The sequence below is a fragment of the Spermophilus citellus genome (genome assembly GCF_964194105.1).
Source record: "Spermophilus citellus genome assembly, chromosome: 1".
Lineage (NCBI taxonomy): Eukaryota > Metazoa > Chordata > Mammalia > Rodentia > Sciuridae > Spermophilus > Spermophilus citellus.
The window spans coordinates 117,815,842-117,835,438 of record NC_138182.1 but is presented as its reverse complement, the minus strand read 5'-3'; the positions used below and the strand labels follow the sequence as shown (position 1 = coordinate 117,835,438).

At 49.2% G+C, this 19,597-nt stretch overlaps 1 protein-coding gene and 1 pseudogene across 2 annotated transcripts in view; both read right to left on the bottom strand.

Annotated features, from left to right (window-relative positions):
* Positions 1 to 19,597, bottom strand: part of LOC308655607 (uncharacterized protein) — an 801,622-nt gene that overhangs the window by 716,580 nt on the left and 65,445 nt on the right. The gene's annotated exons all lie outside the window — the stretch shown is intronic.
* LOC308641330 (cilia- and flagella-associated protein 144-like) lies at positions 2,326 to 7,571 on the bottom strand (annotated as a pseudogene). Its single transcript has 4 exons — positions 7,439 to 7,571; positions 5,058 to 5,117; positions 4,017 to 4,120; positions 2,326 to 2,436 (listed from the first exon to the last, which is right to left on the bottom strand). The product of its transcript is annotated as a cilia- and flagella-associated protein 144-like (transcript).

The window sequence follows — 19,597 nt, the reverse complement described above, 5'->3', positions numbered from 1 at the left end:
CTAGTTGTAAATTCTTTTAACTTTTGTTTATCATGGAAGGTTTTTATTTTACCATCAAATCTAAAGCTTAGTTTTGCTGGATATAAGATTCTTGGTTGGCATCCTTTTTTTTCAGGGCTTGGTATATATTGTTCCATGATCTCCTGGCTTTGAGAGTCTGGGTTACAAAATCTACTGAGATACAAATTGGTCTCCCCCTATATGTGATTTGATTTCTCTCTCTTGCAGCTTTAATATTCTATCCTTCTTGTGTATGCTAGGCATTTTCATTATAATGTGCCTTGGTGTAGATCTGTTGTAATTTTGTAATTTTGTACATTTAGTGTCCTGTAAGCCTCTTGTATTTGGTTTCCCAATTTGTTCTTTATGCTTGGGAAATTTTCTGATATTATCTCATTGAAGAGATTGTGCATTCCTTTGGTATGAAACTCTGTGCCTTCCTCTATCCCAATAACAGATTTGTCTTTTGATGTTGTCTCATAATTCTTGTGTGTTCTGTTCATGGTTTCTAACTTTCTTCACTGTGTGATCAACTTTACGTTCCAGATTATATACTTGGTCTTCATTATCTGATGTCCTTTTTTTCCCCAAGTGATCTAGTTTGTTGGTTATGCTTTCTATTGAGTTTTTAATTTATTATATCCTTCATTTCAAAGATTTGTTTTTTTTTTCAGAGTCTCTCTTTCTCTCTCTTGAAGTAATGCTTTGCTACCTGTATTTACTCTCTCTTTTTTGGAGTGATCAATTTTTGCCTATATTTGCTCATTTAGGTCATTGTTTAATTCACAGATCATTTTAATTATGAACCTTCTGAACTCCTCCTCTGACATTTCATCAACTTCACTGTCCCATGGGTTCTGTTATTATAGTGTCCTGGTTTGTTTGGGGTACTTTCTTCCCTTGTTTTTTTTTCATGTTGTCTATGTGTCTTCCTTTCTTGCAGCATGGATCTGAGATATTACAGTTTTTTCCCTATATTCTTGTACTACCTGTGCAGATTGTCTGTACCTCACCTTGATGTTGGGCTTCTAGACCCTGCTGGTGTCCCTCAGTGTATGCTACTGCCTCTAAGGTTGGTGGAGGCAATAGCAGAGATAATAGTTGTGGTGCCCCAGATGGAAGCAATATCTTACAGAGATGGGGCTGAAATGGGGGCCTCACACTCTTTGGGATGCCTGCTCTGAGATACAGCTGCTTGAAGGCCCTGTCTGTTTTCAAAAAGGTAGGGGGGATATTGTGTGGGGAGGGCTATGGCGATGACTGCAGTGCCCCAAGATAGAAGTCGGTTAGGCTTAGGCTGGAAGGGGGTGGGGCACGAGCTTGGACCTACCCTGAACCTGGGTCCTGAGCAAGTCAAGTCGGTGTGGACAGATCTGGGCTGGGTCTGACTCCTGTGGTAGTCTGCTGGTTCGAAGAGGTGATCCTATGCTAGAAGCTGGGCTCTGGCCAGTGCCTGCTGGTGGAGGGGAGGCCCCAGGCCTACTGTGAGCCTGATCCCCACACAGGGGCAGTGTGGGTGGATCTGGGCTGCAGGGCTTGACCTCCTGTGGTAGTCTGCTGGTTGGAAGAGGTGGTCCTGTGCCAGAGGCTACTCTCTGGTGGGCTTAAAACCCACTGATGGAGGAGTGGACCAGGGCCTACTGTAAGCCTGGGTCCTGTGCAGGCTGGTATCGATAAGTCCCTTTATCACTTTTCCTTGGTGTCTGGGAAGGCAGAAGTCACCACTACGCCCTGGTCTGGGTCTCTACCTGGGAGTCTCCCGATGGCGGACCCATGGACTTGGGAAGAAATGAGAAAGTGGGACTCAGGGCAGAAGCCAGACCTGGGTTTCTAGTGTTGTGTGGCTGGTGGCTGCCCTTGGGCAGGGTGAATTTGTTGTGAAGGTGTCCTGAGCTGCAGCCTGACCTCCCTGCACACCTAGGACTCTCTTTCCTAACATGTAGCTGCAGCTCAGCCAACCCCAGGGGCCATGTTCCACCCATATCAAATCAGACGGTGGCAGCTGGACCCACAGCACTGCCTGGGTCTCGCTTCCCTTTCCTGTGGGTACTGCAAACACCTTGGCTGCCAAGGCCACCACCAGGTTCAGGGTAGGTCCAAGCTCGTGCCCCACCCCCTTCCAGCCTAAGCCTAACCGACTTCTATCTTGGGGTATTGCACTGAGCCATTCTTGGTCCGACTGCTGCCCAACCTAGGACTGTACATAAAGGGGTTGTGGTCTGTAAAATGAGGTGCGCTGCAGGTTTGCTTTCTAGCAAAACCACCTTTATTTCCCTGGACAGCACACTGGGCTCTCAGCGCGAAGGCCGGCCCTTCCGCTGAGTGCTACTTGCGGTGGTCCTTCTCCCCCAGGAGCCACAGTTTGGCCTTGTACAGAGTGATGTCCTTGTAGACCCTGAAGTGGTTCAGCCTGTGGTCCTGGTGCTCTGGGCTGACCTAGATGGAGGCAGGGGCAACATAAGCTGGTCAGGAGGGGGAAGACCTGGACCCAATTGGGCCTCCCTGACCATGGGTGGCCCCAGGGCTCTCCTGCTCAACGCTGCTAGTGAAACTGTGACACCAGCGCTTAGAGCATCTCGAGAGCAAAGGGCGTCACCTCCACAAAGCTGCCCTACATGGAGGGCAGCCTGCAGGTCACCCGGGAAGTCCTAGGTTCCGGGGACCTTGCATCAAACGCCCCAGTTCATTGTGTTTTCTCTCATTTCCTGGTACCTGGTCTCATCCCAGCTTCCTTCAGGGAAAATGGAAGCTGAGAAGTTGCCCCACCCCACCCCTGGGCCCCAGGAAGTCGGACTGAAGCACATCTGTGGCTGGTGCCTCTTGCTGCGTGGACACAGGGAAGGCCGATTCCTGGCTTCGTTCCTGTGAACTGTCCAGTCCTGCAGGACTAACGGAGCAGGGCAGCTGCTTGCCCCACCGTGGCCCAACTGTGCTGAGGTTCACTTCCCTGTCTACACCGTTTCCTCTTCCTTCTGAGGCAGGGGGCACCACAGCCAGGCTGCCCAGAGCCAGCGGGCCTCTATGCTGGGGCGCCAGGGACAGGTGGGGGCGGTGCTGTTCCTGTCCCGAGACAGCACCCACACACACTAGGTGTTCAGGTGCTTGAATGGAAAGGGAGTGTGGTGGGGGGTCACAGCGAGCCAGGGAGAGGGAGGACCTCAGCACAGCCACCTTAGAGAAGCTGCCCTGAGGGTCACTCAGGGATGTGCTCATCCCATCCCAGTATGCAAGTGTGTGTGTGTGTGAATGGGTGTGTGTGTGTGTTTATGTGAGTGTGTGTATGTGTGTGTGTGTGTGTTTATGTGAGTGTGTGTATGTGTGTGAGTGTGTGTGTGTGAGTGAATGAGTGTGTGTGAATGTGTGTATGTGTGAGTGTTGTATGTATGTGTGTGTATGTGAATGTGTGTGTGTGTGTGGGAATGTGTGTATGTGTGTGTGTGAGTGTTTGTGTGAGTGTGTGTGAGTATATGTGAGTGTGTGTGAGAGTGTGAGAGGGTGAGTGTGTATGTGTGTGTGAGTGTGTATGTTTCAGTGTGTATGTTTGAGTGTGTATGAGTGTGTGTTGGTGTGTGTGAGTGTTTGGACACACACCCCACATGAGGATATATTTTCAGCAAGTGTTACCCAGAGACACAAGGCAAAGAGGTGCCCACTGAGCCTTACTTACCAGGAGTCCCTGGGCTGAGGTTGGGGTGCTCTGAACAGGGCAAGGTCCTGGCAGGGACAGGGGTCCTCACATTGGGGCCCATGGAGCACATCAATCACATCCTCTGCCCCAAGCACAGTGCTCTGAAAGCCCAGCTTCTTTACCTCTGATGTTCCCACAACACCTGGATCTAATCTGGGGGGCTTACTTCCTTCAGCACCACACAGTGGCTTAGAAACTCACCCCAGGTCTCAGGACTAGCAATAAGGACAGATTTCAAGCCCCTGCCAGTTGGCTGTCACTCTGCTCTCAGCCACTGCCCGCTCCACCCTGTGTTCCTACTGCTGCTCGGGGCAGGGGCCTCGCTTACCAAGGGCTCTGCCTCCCAGCCGATCTCCTGACTTTCCATCTGTGTCTCTGGGTACTTCTTCCGGGGTCTCTGAGCAGCATGGTGAACGAGATTCAGAAACCTGACTGGGAGAGGAGGCTCAAGTTAGAAGCTGCCCGTGTCCTTTTCCTGGCCACACCACTCCAGGGCCACAGAATTCTGTGTGCAGAGCCAGGCCCTGAGACAGGGGCATCTGGTTCTCAGCCATGTATCAGCAAATGTTTCCAGTTCAAATTGTGCCAGGCACTATTCTGGACCCTGGAGCAGGGCTGTGACAGACATGGCCCCCCTGGGAGTCCAGGGCAGGCAGGAACAGAGGTCAACTCCTCTATTCTCAGAACATGTGGGTGCTGCCCTCTTGCACCTCTCTATCATGCAGGGTCCTTCCATAGCCTCCCGCCTGACACCCTGGACCACCTGTGCCCACCTGCCCCAACAGTCCCACATCCCCTGCCTGATGGAGGCATCTGTTCTCCATGCTGTCGCCCATGATCCCACTCCACACACTGGTGGAGGCACTTACAGGCTGCCCTCTTGCCTCTGCCTCATTGTGCTGAGACCCCTGGGCCCATCCCACTGCCTGTCACCAGGTAAAGTGGAAACTTGAACAGGACTGTGTTTACTGAGCATGGTGAGCCGGGTTCAGCTCTAAGCACCTGTGGTATTTTGCTTGGTCCTTCCAACAACTCTAAGAAGTGGGCTGAGAGGTCAACAACCTGGCCGAAGCCCGCAGTTAAGGAATGGCAGCACCAGGACGTGAATCCAGTTCCTAGGCCTTCAGAACCCGTGTAACGTCTGAACATTTGTGAATGACTCCTATCTTCAGGCCATGGGGACTCTTGTGGATGACAGTAATGAGTTGGCATGTGTTTGCACATCAGTCTCTCTGAGCCTGGTCAGTAGAGTAGTCTTGAGACCACAGCAGAGGACCCTGAGGTTCCCTGCAGTGACTCTGCCTACGAGTTCTCTGAGCCCCCTGCCTCTCTCTGCCCACCTCACGAAGTCTCCAACCCAAGGACTTACCATCTTCAGGTTCCTCCAAGTTATCATGCCACGACATGGGCTTCCTGGTGATTGTGTGAACTGGAGAAGAGCAGGGACACAGTGCAGGTCAGAGCCCAACCCCTGCCTCCCACCACTCACCCTAGACCACACTCCCATTCTGCACCCACGTAGTGCCTGGGCCTGGGGGGTTCTGGCTGGGTGCTGGGAACAAGGTCCCACAGCCCTCGAGGACCTAGGGTCTGGCCTGGCACTGTCCAGGACAGTGGCAACAAGCCACAGGCTACTAGGATTTATGTTTGTTTATTCATTCACTCATTTATTTATTGCAGTGAGCTAACCCTAACCCTAACCCTAATCCAGCCCTCTTTACTTTTATTTTGAGACCAGTCTCTGTTGAGGTCATTCTTAAACTTGCAATCTCCCTGCCCCAAGCTCCCTGTTGCCAGGATATAGGTGTGTGTCACTGTGCCCAGCAGAAAAAGTCTTCTGAGCATGCGCCCCTAAGATATGAAATGTATATGTCATCTTTATGTAAAATTATCTGCATATTAGAAAAGCATAATATTTTTCTTTGTAGTACAAGTAAACAGAAATGCAAGCTACAGTATTTTCTCACTTCACCACAGTGGCCACATTAATCCTGTGCCCAAGGGAAAGAACTGGAGGAAATCGCTTTTCCCAGAATGAATGTGGCCTGAGGGATTATTTAGCTTGTTGGGATGGACCAAACTATACTTTTCTCCTGAAATCAGTGGTGGGGACTCCAGAAGACAACTAGAAGAATTCTAAGCAGAATGAAGTCACTGAGTGTCCTGAAGACAGCCAGGCTGCAGGGGTGCTGGTTACAGAGGCCCAGAGTGGGGGGCTCAGGGAGGAGGAGCAGGTGGGCAGGTACAATGGGGGCTGTGGCATGAGTGTTCAGAGATGGAGGAGAGAGGAGCCTGGTCAGGAGCCTAGCAGCCAAGGGCAGCAGGAACTTGGGTGGGGTGGTGGAGGGCAGTTGGGGATGAAGCTAGGGAGGAATCCGAGCCAATTCCAAAGGGTCTGATGCACTGGCTGTTTTAAGGTAGCTCAGAAGTAGCAGAGGCCACACAAGTGTTCTGCAGAGGGATGGACGTAACCAAACTGGCCTCTTAGGGTAGCTCTAGCCAGCAGTCCCTAGGACATGGGTTGGGGTGGCTGGTTTGGAGGGAAGGAGCGTAGCTGGGAGCGCAACAGAGCAGCAGGCAGGAATGAGGATGGCCCTGCTGGGGCTGGGGAGTGAGGCTGGAGAGGGGCAGGTCCAGTCGCTGTTCAGAGGGTGGAATTAAGTGAGAGGTGGGGATGCCCCCAGTGTACCATGAGTCTTTCCCTGAGGTAGGAACAGACAAGGGTCAGGGGAAATGTGAAGCAGCAGCCATTCTGCTTCTGTGACTGCCAGGTGTGTGGACAGAGGGACAGAGGCCGGGGCTGACTCAGGCTTCTCACCTGGGAGGGAAGGGCCCAGCTGCCTTGTGCTGCCACAGGGCTTTCTGGAGAAGCAGAGGGTGGGCAAGGGATTCAGAGCCCCTAGCTTTCCAGAGGGCCAGTCTGAGGTTCCTAATGGTGAGTCCAAGGGAAGTTAGCCAGGAGGTCGTCAGATGGCGGATCTGGGGCTCATCTGAGGCCCAGTGTCCTTTAGGGGCTGCTGATGCTGCAGGATGAGATGGATCTCACAGGAGTGTGCAGGGTGAAAGGAGTGAAGGGGAGGGTGCTTTTACCTGGACGACAGGGAGCACTGCCCAGAGCCTATTCTCCTGAACTTTCCAGAGAAAGGGTTATGATGACATTAAAATCCTAAAATCCCTTTAGTATATGAAATCAAAATATAAACAAAAATAAAAGCAAAAACCCCTGCAAAATGCAGTTACTTCTAAAGGAAAATTATTAGAAGCAACTCCTAGCTGCTGCAGTGGTACACACCTGTAACTCCAGAGGTTTGTGAGGCTGAGGAAGGAGGATCATAAATTCTGAAGACAGCCTCAGTAACTTGGCCAGGCTGTGTCTCAAAATGGAAAATAAAAAGGACTAGGGATGTGGCTGAGAGCCCCTGAATTCAATCCACGGTAAACATAATCATGCACACACACAGACACTCACAACCACACACAACAACAACAACAACACACACACACACACAAACACAAAACCACACACAAAGAAAACCAAACCCCAAAGAACCAAACAGTACTGCTTATATGCAGTACATTTGATCTCATCTTGTGGTGGATGCATTTCAATGCATCTGATGTGTCTCAGGAGGCTGGGCGGCCCTGGAATCCACCCTTCCTGGAGACCAGAGACCAGGGCAGGCCTCTACCTGCTGCCTGTGCACCCACAACCCACTCTGCAGTGCCCTGCCTCTGTCCCCCAGTCCTCACCCTTGCGCAGGGGATTCACATGGTACTCTGTGCAGAGCTTCTGTGTGCGCAGCTCTCGAAGGTACTGTTCCCGTAGGAACTAGTTCTGATGAACCTCGTCCTGGATCACCCTCTCCCTATAGTGTCCAGCCATGGCCTGGCCACGCTGGTGCTGTGGGGCTCTCTAAGTGCCCTCTGGATAGGGCAGTGCCAGATCTTCTGCCATCTCCAGGCAACATTGTCCCAAGCCGTCTCCTGGCAACAGAGTCCTGGTTGGAATACTCCAGTCTTCAGTCCTGGACCTCCCCTGGGTAGCTCAGTCCCCCAACTCCACCCACTGCCCCCTGCTCCCCCCTCTTAGGGCCCCAAGCAATCACTGGACTCACCTGTCCCATCTTCTCAGATCAGAACCTGGGTACTAGAGCTGCCCTTGGACATCATCAGGGAAGGGCTCCAGGTCCAGTGGCAGGCCTAGGTATTGGACAGAAGGCTTGACCTCACCTTGGCCAGTCATTTCCTAAAAAACATTTGGGGAGGAGTCAGGAAGCTCTCCCACTTTGAAGCAGATGCCCAGAATCAAGATCTATGGCTAGCGCTCTCTATCTCTCTCTCTCTCTCTCTCTCTGTCTCTCTCTCTCTCTCACACACACACACACACACACACACACACATTCACATCCTCCCCCCAAGAGGTTTCCATTTGCGAACACGTTCTGTCCAGTGTGGTTATAGACAGAACCACCCTTTCCCTATTGAAGTTCCTGGGACTTTAGTGTTTTTAACTGTGGTAAGGTCCACATGGTGGGAAATTTCCTGAGCACACACTTGAGTGGTGCCGAGTGTGTTCACACCCTGTGCAGCCCATCTCCAGAGCGAGCTGCTTCACACCCTGAGCTGGGCTCCCTGTCCCCTCCTCCAGCCCTGGCCACCACCTCTCCATTCTGTGTCTAGATTCACCCCCCTGGACGCTTTATGCAACAGTTCACTTTAAAAGAACCCAAAGTGCCTCACCCAGAGAGGGAGACCCCCTGGCCCCGTGAGCACCTCACCCTGACCCTACAGCCTGTGCTCTCCACTGGGGACCTTCTCCTTGGTCCATTCACACATTTGTGAGATGGAGTGTCCAGGAGGGCTTAGGGCAGGGACCACAGTTGGACACGGTGGCTGTGTGGAGGCTTCTGCAGGGTCCTGGGTGACTCCTGACCTCATGCCTTCTGCTCCTGCAGGCTCCTGCAGCTGGCTGCTCAGCAGGAGAGGGAAGGAACAACTCTGGAAAAAGGACCCTCTGAAGCTCTTTCTGCCATGGTGCTAAGACAGAGTGAGGGAGAGCCCAGGCAGCGGTAGGACAGCCAGGATCTGGTCGGGGAGCCAGGGGTCTGGCAACTGACCTCAGAAATGCTCCAGGCTGATTGTGGGGCTGTCATCCTCCTGTATCCCCTGGGTCCACCTGCTCAGGCTGATGGGAAGACAGTCCCAGGGACTGTGACCTGCACCCACAGTAGGGAGACCGTCTCCCCTGGGTGAGTGTGTCAACCCTGCTGCCTGGTTGGGGAGGCTGGATTGTGGGTGGGACTGGGTTATGGGGATCTAGAAGGGAGAGCTGGGAGGAGGAGAGGGGGTATAGATGGGGGAGTGATGGGAAAGGGGAGCCAGATGAACAGCAGGGAGGCGAGTGGGTGGTCTGAGAGCAAGAGAGGAAGAGCTGGGCACGGAGCCCCTCAAGGCAGGGTGTTGGGAAGGGACCATGTAAGGCAGAGGAGGAAAAGTGGCCGGGCAGAGGCCAGAAGGGGAGGGCTTGAGCTGGAGAGCAGGCTGAGGGCTGGCAGCCTGGTGGGTCAGGGGAGGGAGGCGGGTGATGGGGCTGGAGGGTGGGGGCGCAGGAGGGGGGCATGGGCATTGAGCTTTATCCACGGGAGGAAGCTTCTTAGTCATGTCTTTGGACAGTCCTAGCTACTCACTGGCCAACCAGTGACTGACCCTTGCCAGAGGGCCTCCCACAGTTCTCTCCTCAGATTCCATGATGGAAGGCCCTTTGTGACACGCACAGCCCCCACTCTGTAGGTGCACTGAGTAGGCCCTACCATCCAGGGACTGGTCCCATGTCTAGGTTCAAGAGTGGTCACTGGACACAGCAGAGAGAGAGAGATGTGGCACTAGGAGTCCATGTCCTTGGGGGACTTCAGAGTGACCTCCTCAGGCAGTGACTGATCAGAGGGCTAGGGGACACCTCTGTGCCTGGGTCCTAGGTGCCCTTCCTGAGGACACACTTTGGTGGTGCCGAGTGTCTTCACACCCTGTTCAGGGAAGTGGGATGGGAAAGTGGAATCCGTGTCCCAGTGGATTAACTCACTGTGTTTCCAGAGCCCTTTCCTATCATCTAACTCCCTGCCTGAATAGAGGTAGTGAGAGGGGAGAAGAGGTGTCCATTCTGCAATGAGGAGGACTCTGGAGACTAGGGAGGGGGCTGCCTTGAGCAGGCAGTGGGGTCAGAGCAGGTGGGACTAGTAAAACTTCTAGAAACTTCTGTGTGTCTTCAGTGCCCAACATGGGTGGGGTGTTGTGTTTTGAGGATCTTAAGTCCATCAGTAGAGAACTAATCTCTAAGAGGAGGGTTTCTGTCCTAGCTATGAATCAGCTCAGTGCCAAATCCTCTCAGGCCTTAGACATTTACCTGGAGAAGCAGCTCCTCACACCACACCCGGGTCCCCACTCCCAGCAGGAAGCTGCACCTGGGAGGCTGTCCAGGTGAAGTCAGTCACCAGGGAAGTCCCTCCTCCTTTTTGTGCAGTTTTCCTAAGCAGTGAAGGATCAGGGTGCAGACTGTTTTCACTGGCCGTGTGTCCATCCAGCATTAGAGGATGAAAGCACCATGGGGCAGGTCGTGTGCTGTAGTGTTTCTTGGGTCTTCAGTTCTCTTGGAGAAGATAGAAAGTGGAATGGAAAACTGCTCCGTTCAAAGGCCCCAAATCAAGCCCAGGAGACACTCGTGCAGAAGTTAGAAGCTTTTCCTGGAGGACGTGCCCATCAGGTTCATTTTACCTGGGCTTAAAAACTTTCTAATTCAAGGAGAAATTGCTGCTTGGTACAAAGTCAAAAGATTGATCCCACCATTCACAAGCTGCCCAGCTGCTCCAGCTGCTCCAGAGCTGGTCTTCAGGGTGGTCCTGGGGTTCAGGGTGGACTTAACACACTCAGAGAGACTGTGTGGGCAGTGCCTTTATGCAGAGGAGATGTGTGACAGTCACTAGGGCCCAGTGAGTAACAGGTGATGCCTGGGCTGGGATCCCTGCTAGAGCCAGGAGGCCCTGGCTGGTCCTGTGGCCCCTCCCCTCCTCTCCCTACTGCTGTGTTCCATATTGACTGTTGACTGCTGACACAGACTAGGTTTGGGGCCAAAAATAACCACGTACAGAGATGCCTGGAGAGGAGGGCAGGTCCTTCAGAGGTGCTCTGCCTGTCCACTCAGGGAGAAAGGACTGAGGGAGACCCTTGGGGGTTGGGGATCCAGAGCGAGACGTGGGTGGCTCCAGGGCAGTGGATAGTGGGTTTGCTTTTCCATCCCACTCGAGTCTGGTCCTTCACAGCTGGTGTAGAACATTGGGCCTCATCTCCTGAGTCTGACTGCAGCCCAGTGAGATGGCCTGGGGATGGGCTGGGCCTCCTGTTCTTCTCCTGGGGGTGTGGACGCCCACAGATGAAGGCTGACTTGCAGAATCACAGCACTGCTGAGTGAGGGACCGGGAGGATGGAAGTCCTTAGATACTGAGGACAGGGCTCCTGACCCGCCGAGGCCTCCAGATCATGTCCTGACCCCTGGCGCTAGGACTTCCCTCAGTCCTTTTCTCAAATCCTCCTGCCCAAGCTTCATGGCAAGATGGAGTTGATGCTGTGCAGGAGTAAGGACAGGTGGGTTCCGAATCATAAATCCTTCCCTTTCCTCTGACTTCAAGCACCAAACGTGACACAGTTTCCTACCAAGTACATGCTCAGAGGGTCTTTGGAAGGGGAGCCTGTGGCCGTGCATTCCCACCATCTTCACACTGCCTATTGTCGCTCAGTGTGTTTGGGAGCTCAGGTGACCACTCTTACATACTGGGGTGCCCTTGTGCCCCAAGTGGCTCAGAGCCCAGAATATTATAAACCAACTGTCACAGGAGTGTCCTACAGAGAAGGAACTCCCCTTCACTGATGCATCCTGCATGGCGTCCTTGGGAGTTGACTGGAGAGGTGGCCGTTGGGCTGGCGCTTGGTTGTCTAAGAAGCTGAGTCTGTGGCTCTGTGGTCTTGGTGTCTGCTTGGCTCAGCCTCAGGACCAGCCTGGTGAGAAGGGGAGAGGCCCCAGGAGCGCTGGGCGAGCACCTGCTACCTCTTCCTTCCCCACCATGGCTCTTGGAGGCCATGGAGAGTATTACCTCCTCTTGGATAGGCCCCTCCTCGGCCACCTTGACTTTGCTGACAATGAGGAATCATGGACTCTGGTTCTGTTTGCAGTGCTGTGTGGAGTTGTTAACTGAGCTGGTTCCCTTCCTGTGCCCTGGCCATCTAACATGGAGGGAGGAAGTTCGAGGAGAGATGCTCTTTGAACATGGAGGCTCTCTGCATCACCTTTGAGGGTGTGGGCCACCAGGTGCAGACCCCAGCTGACAGCCCAGGGGACACTGCAGTGCTCAGTCATCTCAGTGGTCACGTCTGTAGTGTGCAGGAACAGGGCTCACACCTAATGTGCAGAATACAGGAAGCAAATCCCCAGTTCCCTCTGGGATTTGAAGATTGGTGGTTTGCTGGAGAGACCTAAGTATGCAGGGCCTCCAGCACCTGGACGTTCCTCCTAGGTGGTGTCTCCAGCCTCAGAGTTTGTGATCTGGCCAGAAGCACATGGCCCCCAAAACCTTTTCCACTTGTGCCTTGGAAATGTCTGCAGACCCACGTGCACAACTGCCTCAAGTGCCGTGAACTCTGACTGTCAGATGATGGGCTTATGTATTTAGTGAAAGGTTATGAACAAAATGTAAATAATATTGTTGTGTATTTCAAGATTCATATAAAAATATGGATACACATTGTTAGCAGCACTAAAGTGAAGGCAAATTAGCCTGGATGCCTCAAAGATGACTTTCTTTCTGTGAAGCTGCCCAGCTAGTCTAGTTCTCAGCCGAGTGAAGGCCAGTTGGTTTCAGCAGACCAATTAAGTGGCAGTGACTAGACATTTGCTGGGGCAGAGAACAAAAAAATCTTCTTACAAAATGATTTTAATCTTTGTAAATTTTTTGTGGGCATTGATCTTGTGTGGCCTAATATGTACTACCATATTTTGCTGAGAGGTCACAGATGTACTTTACATAGAATTTTCAGTAGTGTCAACTGTGGGTTTATAATTCACTTTTGTCCATGCTGTTTGTCTTTTTGAATGTTTTTGAACTGTTTTTTTGATATTGTGTGGTTTTGTTGTTTCTGTGTGTGTGTGTGTGTGTGTGTGTGTGTAAACATACACATGCTCCAATAGGTTTCCTATCACTGCACAAATCAGAGTCTTGCTCTTCATATACAGCCAGACTCTAAAGAGCACAACCTCTATCCTCTTACAAACAAATGTGAATCAACAGTAAAAGCTAACCTATAATATTGAGGAAAACATTGACCTCATAACACAATAATGATAATGCAGGAAATGATTATTATCAAATTCATTTGGCAAAATAACCAATCAATATTCTTCAATATCTTTGAAGGTATCAAAGTCCACAACTAAATGCAGCGTGGGATCCTGAATGAGATCTTGGGACAAGATGGGGCCTTCGTGGAAGAACCGGTGAGCCGTGAATCCCAGGTCCTGGCAGGCGCAGCCTGGTGGCTGCAGTGAGGGTGGGAGAGGCTGGGTGAGGACCAGCAGCTCTGCTCAGATGGCCAGCTTTGCTGCAGGTCTTCTCTGCATGTAGCACAAGGCGCATCTGAAGTCTTTGTAGCACTGGCTGCCACGGGGAGGGGTGACCAAGGGGAAACCCCGATGCTGTGCTGTTCTGCTTCTCTGGTGGCCCTTCCTGGCAGTTCCATGGCTGTGTCCCTGTAACGGTCCCTAGCTGTCAGATTTGGTGCTTGTGCTTCTGTGTGTTCCAGCACATTTCAAAGTATAGAAAGGGTTAAAGTCATTCATGACATAATTGTCCAGGGAGCTTGCTATTTCCTCCCTCATTAGACATAAGAGGCAATCATCTTCCTAAAAGCCCCATAACACATTCTGGCCCCCAAGGGACCTCAGCAGTCACTTTAAGGGAAGGCTGCACTTTTTCTGGTGGGCTGAGTCTCAGTTAAGCTGTACCAGGTTCAGCTTGTCCTGAGCCCTTCCCGCAAGCCCAGGATCTGGTTCCAGAAAAGCCAGAAAAACAGTTCCCACCAGGGACACAGCATCTCTAGCATGAGGGACACAAACCTGAGGGTCCAGAGCTTCCTTTTCTGATATCATACTTGAGAAAAACTTATTGACCCTTGTCAAAGTGTCATATTTCAAAGTTTTGAATATTCATATGATAAGAAAAATCACAAGTGATAAATAAAATAAGTTAGGCAATAGAATATTGAGCACCTTTTTACAAATTCTGAAAGTTTTAAATGATATCAAATATACTGGTAGAATGGCAAATAAGGAAAAAGCTTGTGAAGCATGGCAGGACAATTCTACAGAAAAAGCTGCATATTAATATACTCAAAGAATTTCTTCCCCGTGAAGCAGCACAGACGAATATTCTTCCTTTGTTTTATGAAGTGAAAGGATTGACATTGACTAATGAGTATTGAAAGCAAGAAAATTCTATTATGTTAATAAGTACAGAAATATGTTGAAAAAATGAAAAAGAGGATTTTTAGGCAGAGTAATATTTGGCAGAAATCTTTAAAAGCTCTGTGCATTTGGTCAGCTGAGGGCCAGCAGGATGAAGGGGCAGCAATGTGGACACAGCTTCTGCAGAGAACTTCAGCTCATGTGACATACTTTTGATTTTCTGCTCCATTAACTCTTCAGGCTTTGCTGATTCAATGTATATCTTCATTTTTGTTTATATTTCTCCTTGGATACCTTATTAATGGTGTTTGAATTTCACTTTACAAAAAATCATGTATTGCACAAGTTACATCTCAAGAAAAGAATTTTCCCAGCTTTCTAGAGAAGATGTACTTTTCTATCATGCTCATTCCATCCAGTCTTGCCAAATTTCATTGTTCCTTTTTACTTTTGGTGTATGATATGGCCAAAAGGGAAATATTTCACGCTTTAAAGAAATAACATTTTTTATTTCTATTAGTGTTTTCTTTAGAAATTAGTTTTGAAATGTGTTCATATCCTTTTATAAACTTTTCAAACTTGTATAAAAGTTACACAGATTTTTCAAAATAGCAATTAAAGAAGTATTCAACATTCCTGTATGTCTGCATGGTGTCCATCATTCCAAGTCTGGGAGGAAGAAACTTGGTTGCATCTTAACTGATACATAAAATCCTAACAATTTTACATATTTATGACATACATGTCAGGTTTTAATACATGCATATAGACAAAACATATTTTTATATTTTTAAGTCAAATGTACCTCTTACCTGGTGTATAAAACATAAAACATTTTAATATTTATATACATTTTGTAATATTCTATTCATATTAAACACTATCCCCTTGGACATTCATCTTTTTAATAGGAAAAATACTCAAAATCCTTTCTTCCAGATTTTTGAAATACATAGTAAGTTCTCTCTCTCCATAGTCACCCTACTGTGCAATAGCATACCAGAACTGCTTTATCCTGTATAACTGTAACTTGGTACCCATGGATCAAATTCTCCCCACCCTCATAAGAATTGTGTTACTTTTAGTTCCTGTTTTATCTTTATGCAGCAACAGCTTATTTTAAAATTATTTTCTCTTATGTGTATATTATTCTGAATTTTTCCATTTCCTATAGCTATTTTACAATAGCACATTTAATTTATTTTATACAGTCAAAAATATTGTCTTAATTCTGAGATTTCTAGATCCCTATTGGGTTTCCTATGGCTAGCATAGGGGCAGCACACAGTAGGCACTCAATGAGTTTCTGTGAAGGGAATTATAACCCTAAGACTGTTTACTGTGGTTTGGATGTGAGATATCCCCCAAAAGCTCATTTTGAGGCAATGCAAGAAAGCTTAGAAGTGAAATCAGTGGGTTATGAGAGGCTTAAAATAAAGAGCATTAATCCACTTTAATAGATTAGCTGGGTGGTAAATGTAGGCAGGTAGGGTGGAGGAGGTAGGTCACCGGGGGCATGACTTTGGGGTATATATTTTGTTCCTGGTGAGAGGAACTCTCTCTACATCCTCGTTGCCATGTTCTGAGGGGCTTTGTTCCTTTGAATTCTTCCTCCATGGTGTTCTGCCACACCTCATGCCCAGAGCAACAGAGTTGGCCAGCCATGGACTGAGGCCTCTGAAACCTTGAGAGTCATATAAACTTTTTCTCTTCTAAAATTGTTCTTGTCAGGTATATTGGTCACAGTGCTGAAAAAGCTGATCAAAATAGAAACTGGTATTGGAAGTGGGTTGTTGCTGTGATTACCATAACCATGTGGTTCAGAAACTTTAAAGCTGGTTTGTGGGGACAGGAATTTTGAAAAGTTTAAATATATAAACTGGAAATACTTTAGAATATTGTACACAGAGATTAATGGATGATTTTGTGGGAGCTCAGAAGACCAAAATGTCAATAGAACTGTGGACAATAAAGACTGGGCTCATGAGGTTTCAGAGGAAAAGGAGGATACTACTGGAAATTGGACTGGAGACTCTTCATGTTACATTCCAGCAAAGAAGATGTTCTGCAGCTTTCTATGAGACTGAATTTAAAGGTGATGGACTAATTAATCTGGTGGAGGAAATTTCATGGCAGTTTGCAATTCAGGCAGTGGAATGGATATTGTTGGCAGCTTTTAGCCAAGTTTACTATGATAATCAGGAGTATAAAGCAAAGTAAAAAAGATGAAAAGCTTGCTATTTGGCCAGAAAATTGCAAATAAACTGGGGTTAAGAAAGGTGTGGTTGTTAAAGGGATTACAGTCACTGAAGAAATGGTAAATACTTTAACCAGAAGTAGTAGGACAGTTTGAGGGCATCTTAGGAATTGGAAAGACCACACCCAACTCAGACTTATGAGCATTAAAGTAAAAATTTTTTTGTAAAAAGAACAAAAAAGGGTGTCCTGCTTGCACAGGGAGAGGCCTAGGAAGTTGTTTCAGTGTGCTCAGTCACTCAGGTACTCCGAGTCTGCTGCAGCTGGGGTCCCAGGAGGTGGCTACTGCTTGAAATGGTCAGACCTTGGCAGGAACCATGTTGTGCTAGTTCCGAAAGATTGCAGGATAAAGGAGTTAGGGGGTCATGGAGGCTTCCATCGAGATTTCAAAAGGTGAGGAAGACCAAGCTAAGTGCAGCAGGATTGGGTCTCTGTGGGCAGACCTTGAGAAGGCAATGCATGGAGAGGTGTGGAGGAAGCCAAAGCTGAGTGGAGACCTCCAAGACTAGAGGCCAGTAACATGGAGTGTAGGCCAAGGAAAACCCAAGGAACCCAAGTAGAAACAAACCAATGGGAAAGTCATGTGGGGTGCAACCAGCAAAGCCATAGGTGGGGAGCTGCACAAGCCCCTTGGGGGAACACCACAATGTCATGTGTCCCAGAGGCTGGAAGTGGAGCTGTGGGACTTTCTGTCCAGCTCAGTTTTGGTCTTATGTTGGTGTCATGCCTTCCTTCAGTGGCCCTAATTCTTCCTCTTGGAATAGAATGTTTATTCTGTGTGTTTATGTGTTGGATATACACAACTTGCTTTTGATTTTTACCAGGACTTACACACTGAGAGTTTGCCTTGAATCTCAAAGGAGACTTTGGACATGGACTCTGGGGCAGTGATGGAACTGATGAGACTGTGGGGACTCTTGGAAATGGACTAATGTATCTTGCATTGAGATAAACTTTTGGGACAGAGGTGGAATGTTACAGTTTAGATATGAGGTGTCCCCCAAAAGCTCATGTGTGAGACAATGCAAGAAAGTTTAGAGGTGAAATTATCAGGTTACAGAATCCTTAACCTAATGTGTGCATTGACCCACTTGAAGTAATGAACTGGGTGGTAACTGTAGTTTGGTAGGTTGTGGTTGGAGCAGCAGAGATTATGCATTTGGGGTCTATATTTTTACCTGATGAGCAGAGCTCGCTCTCTCTGCTTCCTTGTGTGAGGTCCTGAGCTACTTTACTCTGCCACACTCTTGTGCCTTGATGTTCTGCCTCACCTGGTGCCCAGAACGATGCACTGAGACCTCTGAAACTGAGCTCAAAGGAAAGTTTTCCTTCTCTGAAATTGTTCTTGTGAGTCTTTTGGCCCTAGCAGACAAAAGACTGACAAAAACACTGCTGAAACTTGCAGAATGTAGGATCAGTACATAAGCTGCTTGAGCTAATGTGGTCCTATCCAGAATATCTAAGAAATCAAAAAATCTCAAAATGGACTGAAGAGCTGAATCGCTGTTTCTCCTGGGAAGATGGCCTGTGGCCAGAGTGTGAACGTGCTCCACATCTGCACTCATTGGGAAAGTCTGTCAAAACCACACTGAGTTACTGCCCCGCGGCTCTTAGAGTGCCTGCTGCCATGAAGTGGAGGGCGGAAATGCCCTGCAGAGTGTGGCTATGAGGGCCCTTAGCAACACAGAGCTCCTAAGAATTTAAAGACACAGCTAGAGAGAGGAAGTCGAGTTCTCCTGCTGCTGGGTTCATGTGTGTTGGGACCTTTTACCTCCCTTGGGACCATGGCCATTATTGGGTGTTGGCTGAGGCGGCCTCATGGATTAGCATTTCTGTATATGTGACCTGGCTGGATTGGCGTTCGCTGGCTTTTAGCCCTTGCTCGGGCTTTTGACCTTAGTCCTGCCTAATGGTTTAATCTGAAATCTGCCTAGGCCCCTTAGTGATAGTAATGTAACTGCTCCTTATTGGTTCTCAATACTGTCTTTTCTTACCCCCTCCTATCACTATATAACCTTGTCCCTGACACAATAAAGTTGAGATTGTTGCACCTTCATGGTTGACTCATATCCCGACTCCCTGTGATTGTGTGGGCCAGGATGGATGGCGGGCCGGGTCAAGACACTTCACCCTCTGGATCAGCCCTGGAGACACTAGCTGGTCTAGTGCACTTCACTACCCCTGTTGGAGGGTGGTTCCCATAGTTGGTGCCTCGGAGACCATAGGCTGATCTCCCATGTACCCTTGTCGCGGGGAGCAACACATGTGCAAAGGAAAGGAAATGAGTGTGTTGAGGCAGGGCCTGCTGCCGTGTCCACCGCAGCCCTGTGCTCAGCAGGCAAGAAGGGAAGCCTCTGACTGGCCACCGTGGAGAATGGACAAAGAGCAGGAGACACCCAAACATGGCACAGTGTTATTCAGCCTCACAGTCACAGGTGGAGGCCCTTCCACATGTGAGCACAGGATGAACTTGAAAGACTTGATGTGAAGTGCAATAAGCCAGGCACAGAGAGACGAGGACCTCAAGGACCTCTGGATCTACTCCTACCTGAAAGCTGAAACACTTGATCTCCCAGAAGTTGAGAGCAGAACCAGGATGAGCAGAGGTGGGGGAGGTGGAGCAGATGAGAGAGGCTGGTCAGTGGGCGCACTGTTCCAGACACAGAAAAAGAGTAAGTTCTGGGCTGCTGCCCTCGGGGGTGAACATATCATGCATTTCAGATAGCTAGAAGACAGTCTTCTCGCCAAGCAGAAATGACAGGTGGAGAAATGCATTTAGAAACCAACTAAGGGATGACTCAAGTAATTTACCAAAAATAAGGAAGGTACTTTTTTCATTCTCAAGGTCTTTGCAGCATTTTGGGGTTGGCAACTAATTACCTGCAAGAGAAGAGGTCCACTGGGGCCTCCGGAACACCACTCTCCTCTGTGCTCTTTTTTTTCCTCCTCAGTAGGAAAAAAAAAAAAAAGCATTTGAAACTTTTCTCGCCATTTCCTGACGTCAGTGCAATGTCTTATATTCAGCAATGAAGCTTGTCAGAGTTGGGCATCGGCACTAAGTCCTCAAGATGGGGCATCCCCAGGGGGCTCCTGAGCAGCAGGCTTGTTATCTGCCAACTCTGCCTAGTATCTGTCCAGACCAGGTAAGC